Here is a 12,317-nt window from a genome sequence, read left to right as displayed (position 1 = left end):
ATCTATCTAATTCAGTACTGACACTGGCAGACGGGGTTCTTTTTTGTACCATCTGTTCACTTTGACTCTTTTACCTGGGTAAAGAATTTTAACTTTTTCACATGCAAACTGAAGTGGATCAAATTCTTAAAACTTCACAATAAAAATCGATGTGAGGCCCTGGGTTTGAGCATGGAGGATATACGGGGCCTGGAAATACTAGAGGGTTTATGAGAGGAGTCCAATTTGATTCCAGGCAAGGGTCCCTTAACAACATTAAAAAACAAAAGTACTAAGTACTATTTCGTATTGTACTAATATAGACATGTTTGTGGATTTGATGACAACAGAGCTCAGAGAACTTAAGCCTAAACAGTCTAGGGCCTGGTCTAATTTATCCTCGGCAGAATTAGAGGTCTTGTTGAATTTAGAAATAAAGATGGGATTTAGTCATCAAGGCATCCGACAAAGGGGGCAACATAGTTATCCTAAAAGAAGAGTATAAAACTGTGTGAACGTATACTTTTGGATGACTCCTACTATACAATTTTGAAACAGAACCCCTCCCCACAGTTTCAGGCTGAGTTATTGTCTGTCCCACGAGATACTCAGTCTCAGGATTTGATTGATAAAACAAATGAGTTCTTTTTTCCCAATCATCCAACAATGGCATGTTTTTATTGCCACCCCAAAATACATAAGGGGCTGACTCATCTACAGGGTAAACCGATTGTGTCAGGGATTAACAACCTTAACCAAAATATTAGTATTTATGTAGACAGGGTGTCACACCCCTTTGTGTTGGGGTTGGCATTGTACGTGAGGGACACAACTGAATTCTTGAAACATCTTGAGGGAATCAAGACTGAGCCGGGGACCTTCTTTGCCAGTCTGGATGTAGAAGCTCTTTATTCTTCCATTCCTCATGATCTTGACCTTGAAGCAGTCAATTCCTTTCTAAAATCCAGAGGTACTCAATTCCAGGCACACAATGTTTTTGTGTTGCAATTACTGGCATTTAAGAACCCGGGTCTTCCACCAGCAGGGAGGTACAGCGATGGGGAGTCCATCAGCCCCAACTTTCGTAAATCTGTACTTCGGCTGGTGAGAGACCCAGGTAGTTTTTAGGAGAGGCCATGGCTGAATGGGTACTATCTATAGCCCTATGGCTTAGGTAGATAGACGATGTGTTGATCTTATGGACATCATCAGTACAGGACTTAACAGCCTTTGTAACCGCTCTTAATATCAATTGCCTCGGCTTGAGGTTTACAAGTGAGATACAAGATAGAAGTCTCACTTTCCTGGATTTATACCTGGAGATTGGTCATACTGGCATGATACATACTAAGGTTCACCATAAAGCCACTGCAACTAATGGCTTTTTGGAATGGAGTTGTCATCCCTACCCCCTAAAGACGGGTATACCCTATGGGCAATTCCTTCGTATTCGCCATAATTGTTCATCTGTAAGTTACTTTGAACATCAGTCAGCAGAATTGGCTAATAGGTTTAGAGCACAAGGTTTTCCTGACATAGTCATCAAACAGCCTCAACATCTTCCCAGAACAACAGACAGGAATCGACTGCTGTTACCAAAACCTAAGCCACCAGGCAATGATGTGACAAGACTAATTACCACCTTCGATGAGAGACATCTGGAGGTGTCCAGTGTTTTGAAAAAATACTGGAGAATCCTATTGATGGATAATGACATCAGTTTACATATTACTAAACATCCTTCAGTCACCTACAGGAAGGGCAAAAATATTGGGGTTTATGTGACAAGTAGTTTCTTTGAGCCATTGACAACATGGACTTGGTTAACACGTAAGACTCCGGGTAACTACTGTTGTGGTTTATGCCTGGCTTGTGAATTTTTCCAAGTAGGCAAAACACTTAGGAGTGCTTCAACTGGAGAGGAATTCCTTAATCACGATTTTGTCAATTGTTAGACAACAGAGGTAATATATCTGGTAATCTGTTCTTGCCCACTTAATTATGTGGGCAAGACGAGAAGACAATTTCACCATAGAATACATGAACATATTTTAGATATCTCACATGAACAGGACACTCCCATCTCTAAGCATGTTCATGATAAACACCATGGTTGTACAGATTCCTTTAAATTTGAGGCCATTGAATGGGTACGTCCCCAGTTTGTGGGGATGACTGGGACAATTTCATCCTTAGGAAAGAGGCTCGGTGGATTTTTTAGGATGAATTGTGTGCACCCATTAGGCCTGAATGATATGTTGTACTATATGTGCTTTATCTAAATCACGTACGGCCAGTCCCTGGAAGGTTTTTCATATTGTGTATACTATTTTGCAAAAGAAGTCCTTTGCTATTTTTTTGCAATAATTTTTTGCTTCTGGAATTGCGTTATATGTTTTGCTCACCATTCTTAGTATTATGCCTTTCTGAGTCCATTTGGGCTATAATAAGTGTGTGGTTGTCATTATAATTATCATTATTATCAGTAATATACTGCAGTTTATATTTGGGCAATACTTAACATGGGCCCCTTTTTTATGCTAAAATGGTTACTTAATTGACTATTTACAGCTGGTTTTTAGTATATACGTAGCCTGTGAGTTGGTCTGTTTTGTGTTTTACCCTCTTAATTTGGAGAGGAGTAGCTAAGCAGTGTCCCTAGTAGGGATTTATTTAGTATACATCTATTTTGTCTGATATGATACCCAATTCTGTTATCCAGTTTGTCTGGGTTATCCATATCGGTGTTTTGCAGCCTAGAAGCTATGTTGTTGTCCCATTTTGCCGGGTCTTCCTTTCCCTAGTACTTCTTATAAGCATGCTTCACTGTCTAAGTGCTATACTGTAGCATTGATCGTTTAACCACAATGGCGTAAACACAGACGACTGGGACGTGTATGGTTGAGGCGTCCTACTGCCTTGACAATGGCCTTACCTCCATAGAAGCGCTTCTTGATTGGCTCTATATCGAGAGTGGTGGTTTGTGATGCGAACTGCGTCATCAGCTGACCCTGGTGACGCGGTGCGTGGCCATTGGTTGACCCTCTACCAGAGGCAGGAACGTGGGCGGAGAGTTCTCTTTTTAGACTTTACGTCTCAATGGTGCTTAGAAAGAAATGCGTAGGATCTTCTATACAGGGCTATTAATCAGTTCTACTGCTCAGATAGATAGTCTTAGTCTTAGGAAGCTCTGTTTTTGGGCTTGTGAATATACAGTAGCCTGATAGCACAGCTTTGACACTGCTAGCAGTTTAACATGAGCTGCTAGATACTTAGTGAAGCCCTGCAATACCAAAAACAGCTTTGGGTCTGCTATATATGAGCCAATTTGCTGTGATTTGTGTGTTTTTATGAGACATATTTTTGAGCACTTTTTGTTGATTCATCCATTGTTTAGTTTTATCGGCTGAGTTTAATAAACATTAGATTTTACTTTCTTTTCGTATATATCTTAGACCAGTGAAAATACTCTCAGTGAATTTTTGTTTTGCCAATATTGTCGACCCATTCACCAGGACCATACTGCTCCTTTCAGTCCCTCCAATCCAAATTTAGCCTCCCTACCACAGTCCACCAATACCATGTGAAGATTACCAGTTTAGTTCTTCTACTTTACCCCCACCACCCAAGTTTTTCCAAGCCTATGTTCTTCAAAGCACTATGCAGACAGAACTCCTCCACCTGAGGTCTTATTACTGAAATTTGTATTTTTGCTTACTAATCCTTTCCCAGAGAAAAACGTCATTCTTACTTGACAGGAGCTTCCTCTCCCCAAGCTGATCAATGATGAATAAGTCCTCATTGTGTGCTACCTACAAGGAAAATCAGTATAAAAGTGGTATTATACTTCAATGGTCTTGCACTGTATGTACTCCATCACATCTAACTAGTGTTGGATATCTGAAGAGACCCCAGAGTGTGATAATTTCACTTCTGGTTGTATTTGAACTTGTTCAACCCTAAATGAATCAGGGACACCCCCCCCCCCCCCTCCCAACACAAATCTTGAGAGGTTCACCCCTCTTTAGTTACATGTAATAATCTCTGTCTCCATAATCTCTTCTTCTTAACATATATTTAGAACAACAATAAGATAAAGCTAGATAGTAAAATATGAAAACTAATGTTTTGACTGATTTCGACAATGTATATGTTTACTTGACACTGTCACTTCTAGTAGTCAGCAAGGGTTACACCTGATGTACCCACAATATTTGACTATGGCAGACTTTGTAATGATGACCTTAAGCTCTGTTGTTTGAACTGTAATACATTTCCAAACTTTTGCCTCTTTACAAACTACCTTACGTCATGGTAAAGTTATGAGACTTGAAATGTCATTGACGTTGTTTAGCAGCGATGACTGTACAGAGGATTGGGCTGTGCTCATTTATCACATTTAATCTTATATTGTCCAGCAGTATTCTGTTGATATACAGATGACATGACTTTTTTCATTTCCATTTATCTCATGAGAATGTGAACATCTTATAAATTATTTTAAGGATCATCTCATGCTTTTGTTTTGTGCTTATTTTTATTTGTTGACATATGATACGTAGACATTAAATCTTTTGCTCAGAATTACATGAGACTTTAAAAAAATCCTTCAGTGAGTCAGAGTATTAAGGGATAAAACTGAAGAAATAGTAATAGATTGTCTGATACATTGTTAATCATATATTATAATACCTATCAGTATTTTTATACGTATGCAGAGAAACGTTGATGAACAATGGGAAAAAAAGTTCTCATTATTTTTATGTGATTATTAGGTTTACCTTTATAAAGGCTTTGTTTTATTTGGTGTTTACAGTTACTGTGTACTTGCAGTGGCACTATATGATGGAAATGTACATCATGGATTGTCTTGCCCCAAGGCTGCTTCTACACAGTCAATGACATTCAGCCTGCTGCTGTATTGACCATAAAAGACAAACCTCCCATAGCTCCCATTAAAACCATATTGTTGGAATACTGAAGTTCCACAATGGATTTGTGTTATGGAATTTCGTATCAAACAGCTAGTATACTTTTCACCCTGAAAAAAATTGAAGTCTTATTGAAGCCGATGCAACTTAATTTTCTGATCTAACGTTTATTGTTTATGCAGTTACTAGCCTCTGCCTGCGACTTTGTCTGCGGCTTGTTGGCTTTGATGATCCACCTATATTCAGCAAATTGCTGCCGTCGATGGTTTGCCTGCTCCAATGTTTCGGCAGCTCTTAAGGTGTCCTGCTGCTGAACTTGTTCCCCATGCCGTGCCTGTGATCATTCCGGCATCTCAGCAGCTTGCTGGGACGCCATATAATGAACATGTTGTTGGTGTTGATCTGCCTGCTCCGGCGTTTTCGACAGGTGCCAAGGTAGCCTGCCGCTGAACTCATTCCTCGCGCTGTGCCCGTGATTGTTCTGGTATCTCAGCAGCTCGCTGGGAAGCCATATAAAGAGGGTGTTGTTGGTGTTGATGATCTGCCTGCTCCGGCATTCGACAGCTGTCAAGCTGGCCTGCCACTAAACTTGTTCCTCGTGCTCTGGCCGTGATTGTTCCGGCATCTCAGCAGCTCGCTGGGACGCCATATAATGAGTATAATGAGATGTTGTTGTGTGTACACAATCCATGGAGTCTTGATTGTAGTTTACTGTCACTCGGTTTTTGTTTTGTTTGGGTGCTCAGAAAAGGCTTCTCACCGCCATAACAACATATGAAAGGAGTTTCTGGCACTCACAGGGACTCATGAAGAATTTCGCATTTATTTGCATCCAAAATTATTAAACGTTTCGGTCAACATGACCTTCATCAGTATGACGGATGCATGGTGGGAAAGGTGAAGTTCAGCGGAAATTGGAAGCAGTGACTGAGACAAGATAGGGCATTTCACTTCTTTTTTCCGCTACTAGCTAGCGGGGAAAAAAAAGCAAGCGACTCCCAGGTGTCAAAATCCACCTGCAAAAAAACTCAGTGTGAACATATCCAAGAAAAAATGGAGTACCTCCATTTTCTTATGGGGTTTCATTTTATGGCTTCCAATGTTAAAATGCTATGTTAGTTTTATTCTCTGGGTCGGTATGATCATGGTGACACCACATTTCTATAGTTTTCTTTCATGTTTTAATAACTTTACTTTAAAATGCAAAGTTTTGAAGAAAAAAATTTTTTCACCATATTCTGACACCTGTAACTTTTTTATACTTCAGTATGCAAAGCTGTGTGTTTTTTTGCAGGGATTTGTATGATGTCTTCAAAACATCATACAATCCCAAACATGGTATCATTGATCACTTTTTATTCCTGTGAGGCTATGACAGGTTCACTATGTAACTATTGAATCCTAGACATCCTCAAACTACCCAACAAATCTCCTTTCCATATACTATATGACGGGGTCTAAGGACAACTTTATCAAAGCCACCCCTATCCACAGATGGGAAACTTCTCTTCAGAAATCATTCTCCATTCAATGGAAAAGAACATTGAAATTTACAAAAAAGACTTCTAAGTTTGTGACATTCCAAAAGTACAGCAAAAATACCTCTTCATTGGTATTATACTCTAGAGAAACTTCATCAAATGTTTCCTCAGTCTTCAAGGAACTGCTGAGAGGATGTTCTGAAAATGGATTCCTCTTCCACATCCTTTGATCTTGCTCTCATCTACATACCTACTGGGAAGATATTCTCTTATGGCTGTCCTCTATTATGGGACTTTTGCTTTCCTCTTTTGGCACTACGTTTCTCGAATATACATGGATAACCATCGGCCATTTATTAAACACACCCTGTTCTCGGCTACACTGGCCATCCTCAGACAGTGGAAATCTTCACACATCTCGACAAAATTGGCTCTGTCCAACATAGTCCACAAAACCTTCCATCACAAAATGGTACTCTCCCTCTGAATATTTGGAGATGCTCACTTTGATTGAAACTCCTTGCCCACGTAGCCTAAAGACAACTATACATTACCCCAAGGGCTCTATAATCCTATTCCTTTCTGCTGAACTCCCACCATTCTAAATATATATTTGCATAACCCTTAATTTACTATTTCTTTAACATATGTCTTTTATTATATTAGGTTGATGCATATTGTTTATTATTTTGTTGATGTTTCTCTTCTTTTATGTTTTTAGTCATGGCACATAGCTGTGTTTACACTGACTACGCCCATCAGTAACCATACCACAATGTGTACTTACGATTCTCTGGTTACCATATGCTAAACAAAATACCAATTCTATTATATTTTATAGTGTTATTTTCTTTTTGCATGTTCATTTTATAAAAATTCAATAAAAAACTTTTGAAGTTAAATTTTTTTTGTAGGGTGAGTTGTAACCGCAGAGGACAGAGACTAGTGGAGAGGTGATGGGATGGGTTTACTTGTGGAAGTAGTAGGGTGATGAGAAGATAGGAGCCGGGAGACTTCTTCACCTGTTACTGGGTCAAGAAATGAGAGTTCACAATGAAGATCAAGGCAGGGAAGGGGACTGATACTGCTTGGAGATGGAGTTATTTCCTGATGGAGGTTGTCCACTTTGTCTTTAAAGTACGTGGCCGTGCCTTGAGCAACGAGGTCTGTGACAGGTACCTGCATCTTCAGCATAAGGAGGGAGTGAAAGGAGTCTAAGAATCGTTTATGGTTATTGAATAGAGAAGAGCTGAAGTGAAGAGCAATGTTTTAGACTTTGAGCAAAAACTTGAAGTGAAGAAAATCTGCATCTGTGTTAGATTTTCACCACAGATGTTCAGCACATCTTGAGCACCACTGAAGAAAACTTGTTTGAGGAGTTACTCTTTGTGTAATGAAAAGTTGTAGAACAGGACAGTCAAGGGTCCTACTTTATCAATATAGCTGTAGATGCGGTAGGTTGGTGTTTTAAAGGACAAGAGCCTTTGATAGTAAAAGAAAGAAGGTTGTGGTCTAAAATTGGAAGGCGAGAGTTAGTAAAATCAGAGACAGAAAAGAGCCATAAGTAGACCAGATCAAGGATATTACCATCTATACGTGTGGAAGAAGTAGTAAACTGGAAGAGACCAAGAGGCAGTTGGTGATTGAAGGCAAGAGGTAGATTGGGAGACAAGGATGTTAATAGAAGTTTTTAATTATTTTATTTTTTTAATCCCCCTACAGGTCTTGAACTCTAGGAGACTGATAACTAATACAGAACACTGCACAATTCCCCTGTAATCTCCATAATATTACAGCGGATGTAGGGACATGGTTAAAGGGATTGTGTTATCTCTTTCATGTTTTATATATATTTTTTAAAAATTCCTAAAAATCCTGAAGTTCTGAGACAGGCCACTAAGTCAATATGCTGACGCTTTCTATGTTCTGTAGCAGATTTCTTTGCAGTAGTCTCTTTAATGATGATCACACATTCTTTATCTCAACTCTCATGTATATATAGATAACACAGAGAATTGTTTTGTTTAGGGGTCTTTCACACTTGCGCTCGTTCTCCGGTTTGTGCATTCCACCGGGATTCCGTCTTCAGCACCGCCGAAACTGGATAGGGGACGGAAACCTAATGGTCAGTTTTAAAACCCATTCACTCTGTGTGCGCCTTCTGCCTGTCCGTGGGGAAACAGTTTTTTTTTAGCCAGACACAAAGTTGGAAATGCAGGACTTCCCCGCGGACAGGCAGAAGGCGCATACAGACGGTCATCTTTACAAACCAATTCAAATGAATGGGTATTAAAACTGACCACTGGGTTTCTGTCCCCTGTCCAGTTTCGGCGGAGCTGAAGATGGAAACCCGGTGGAATGCACAAACTGGAGAACGAGCACAAGTGTAAACCTCCCCTCATTTTGTTTTTTCACACGTGTGTTATAATTCAAATGTGTATTTACACTACCGTTTTTTATTGCTCATTTGTTTACTTGATAGCAACCTTAACAAAGGCTGGACATCGACCAAAACGTGAAGAATTTTGCGCGCCACGTTTACTCCGTGTGAACAAGCCCAAACATACAGCGCAACCTTGGCAGAATATTACAGGCTACACCGTATCTCATGGAGTCTAAGGAGTCAGTTAAGACCAACCCTGTTTTATGATAAACCAGGATTACTGCGAGAAATTCCAGAAGATTTTGAATAACTGTTCATTAGACTTAAAGGGATTCTGTCATTGGTGTCAGTGGTTTTGAGATGAAGACATGCCTGGGTAGCCTTTAAAAAGGCTGTTCTACTATGACCTTCTTTTTTGCAATTCTCTCCGCCATTCCATTGTAATCCTGGGTAATTATTTTATGTAAATGAGCCCACCGAGCACTCTTGGGCGTTCCCCAGGGCTTTTGAGAACCCCCCACATCATACCTTTATTTGCGCCCCTCCATTGCTTGTGCCCCGTCTGCCCTCCTCCTCCCTGGATGTTCTTCCGGCCAGATCGCACTGCTGCGTTTGAATTCTCAGTCATGCGCAATTCCGCTCCGTTCAGAGCAGTACTGAGCATGTCCGAACTCCATTTTGTTGTAGCTCGCTATAGAACTCAGCATACTGTTTACATGCCATTATTGGGGCTCACCATCGGAGCCTCGGGAACTGCGGTTTTCACTGCAACCATTACCCAGTACCTGGATACTAATAGCTCCAACTACAACTGTAGGGGAAACACGTAGAGCAATATGAGCCATATTATCAGCAACTTATAGCGATCTGGGCAGCAGCATTACTAGGTGTTGGGAATGACTGAGTGGCATGCCGCCGCTCACGGAAAAAAAGAAGCGGGCTGCCCTTTCTTCAGGTGGATTCTGCGGCTCGGTGAGCCGTGACGTCCACCTGGTGGCAGCAACTTCCGGAGTCGGCCCATTAATTTGAGCTGCGACCGCGACAATCGTGGCAGGCGTGTTTTGACCCGAGAGTGACGCAGCTCCCCGCATCACTCTCAGTGCCTAAATCCGCTATACATCCGCTATACCACCCCCTGTGTGAACTAGCCCTTACAGTTATGAAGTAGCCACCAAAATTATTTTTTGGTTTGGGGTCACCGCAACATAAGGAACTTTATTGCGGGGTCACGACATTAGAATGGTTGAGAACCACTGCAATAGATAGACTCACACCATTTACTTGGAGCTCTACATATCTGGAGCAACACATAGAATATGTGCTATGATAACACTAACAGTGCACATTGGTCAGGGATATTTATCATATTGGTGTTGCTCTGGCAATAGTTCTATTTGGTACTGTGCTATAGGTAACTGTAGTGAGCTGATAGACGCATTTTTTAGTAGAATCAATAAAAGTTATATTGTCAGGGTCGAATTCGACAGCATGGGTCAATCAGTCAGATCCAAATTAGTAAGAGCATGTGTGTGCACCGTCGCTTTAAGAAATGAATCAGACTCAAGCTGCTTCAAAACTTCTCAGTTCATGCTCTCTTATCCTTGGCTAGCAGCACTGACCTAAGTTTATTTCACGTCACACATAGTTATACAGGAAAGGAAAAGAAAGGGTTAATGCATAATATAACATGAAATTCTGCATATGATTGGTTCTGGTGCGTGACGCACAGCAAGTTGTAGTCCTGGTTACAATCTAAAGAATTTAGCAAAACATAAGAATCGTCGCCATCTTATAATACATTCTTTATTCCAAAGAATAGTCTTTAGTTTTAAAGGAAAATTAGTATTTCAACATAAATCCAGTAGCAATTCATCAGCAATTCTAACTTCAGATTTGACAATATTTTAACCATTTCTTTTGCTCCCTGGGACCTTTTACTGTGATTTTGATTACTTAAAGGGGTATTCTCAACTCACATACTCATCAGTCTTTACTGCTGTAAAATCTTCTTTCTTCCTGGTTTCTTGCATCATTAGGTGGGCGGGGTTTCACACTCAACCTGCTGTTTAGCTCCGCCCCCAAATTATTGGTAGCTCCGCCCACCCATATTGGACTATGAAGTACAGGCAGAAGCAACTCCATTCTGTGTTACAGACAGAGACTGTCTGTCTCTGCCATAATGAACACAATTGAATTAGCTAGCCTGATAACTGGGAGAACAGAAGAAATGAAAGCAGCTCCTCTCCCCTGTCTGCTAACATGAAACTAGGTCACGTGGTGTAGACACAGGAATAGCTAGATACACAGGCTCGCTCCCTGCACTTAGCCCCGCCTCCCTCCCCCCTGAGAGCAGGCAGATACATCACTTGACTCATGAGCAGCTAAGTCAGGGCTGTGGCCACAAAGAATTGAATAAAGTAAGACAGTGGACAAACAAAGCAGTTTTGCTGAAGCAATGTATTTAGGAAAAGTCTTACATTCACATTAACAAGCAGTATAGATAGGATCCTTTCGATGGGACAACCACTTTAAGGAGGCAGGTGCCCTTTAACCATCTGTGATTACTGGTGTGAAGTATCGCCTGTGTGTATGATGAGTCCAAACAAGTTTCCAAATTTCTGGAGCTTATTTTATCAAGTTTTCTCTTAGGGTGCAATCACACTGAGTAAACGCTAGCTTATTCTGAACGTAAAACACGTTCAGAATAAGCGGCGTCTAAAGCAGCTCCATTCATTTCTATGGGAGCGGGGATACGAGCGCTCCCCATAGAAATGAATGGGCTGCTTCTTTCACTCCGTGCAGTCCCATTGAAGTGAATGGGGAGTGCCGGCGTATACGGCAAGCTCTGCTCATGCCGGAGCGTACACGCCGGCACTCCCCATTCACTTCAATGGGACTGCACGGAGTGAAAGAAGCAGCCCATTCATTTCTATGGGGAGCGCTCGTATCCCCGCTCCCATAGAAATGAATGGAGCTGCTTTAGACGCCGCTTATTCTGAACGTGTTTTACGTTCAGAATAAGCTAGCGTTTACTCAGTGTGAATTCACCCTTAGATGCACTATGCATCTTTTTTTTCATGAGATTTGGTTTCATCTAAACATTGCCATTGTAATTATTAAAGAATACGTTAATTAATTAAATTGTGCACTGTTCTTGTGGTTATAACAAATCGGAGGTTTTATATAGGTTGTAAAAGTTGTGGTTGTAAAATTGCATTAATAACTTTGCAGTGTGTTAATGTTTAACCCCTTCCCGCCGATGGCATTTTTTGATTTTCGTTTTTCGTTTTTGACTCCCCTCCTTCTAAACCCCATAACTTTTTTATTTCTCCGCTCCCAGAGCCATATGAGGTCTTAATTTTTGCGGGACAAATTTTTCTTCATGATGCCAATTATTCTGTATAATGTACTGGGAAGCAGGAAAAAAATTCAGAATGGGGTGGATTTGAAGAAAAAATGCATTTCTGCGACTTTCTTACGGGCTTTGGTTTTACGGCGTTCACTGTGCAGCCAAAATGACATGTCCACTATATTCTGTGTTTC

The sequence above is a fragment of the Leptodactylus fuscus genome, chromosome 4, assembly GCF_031893055.1.
Source record: "Leptodactylus fuscus isolate aLepFus1 chromosome 4, aLepFus1.hap2, whole genome shotgun sequence".
In the NCBI taxonomy this organism is placed as follows: domain Eukaryota; kingdom Metazoa; phylum Chordata; class Amphibia; order Anura; family Leptodactylidae; genus Leptodactylus; species Leptodactylus fuscus.
The sequence above is the reverse complement of the archived record's forward strand: the minus strand, read 5'-3'. Positions refer to the sequence as shown.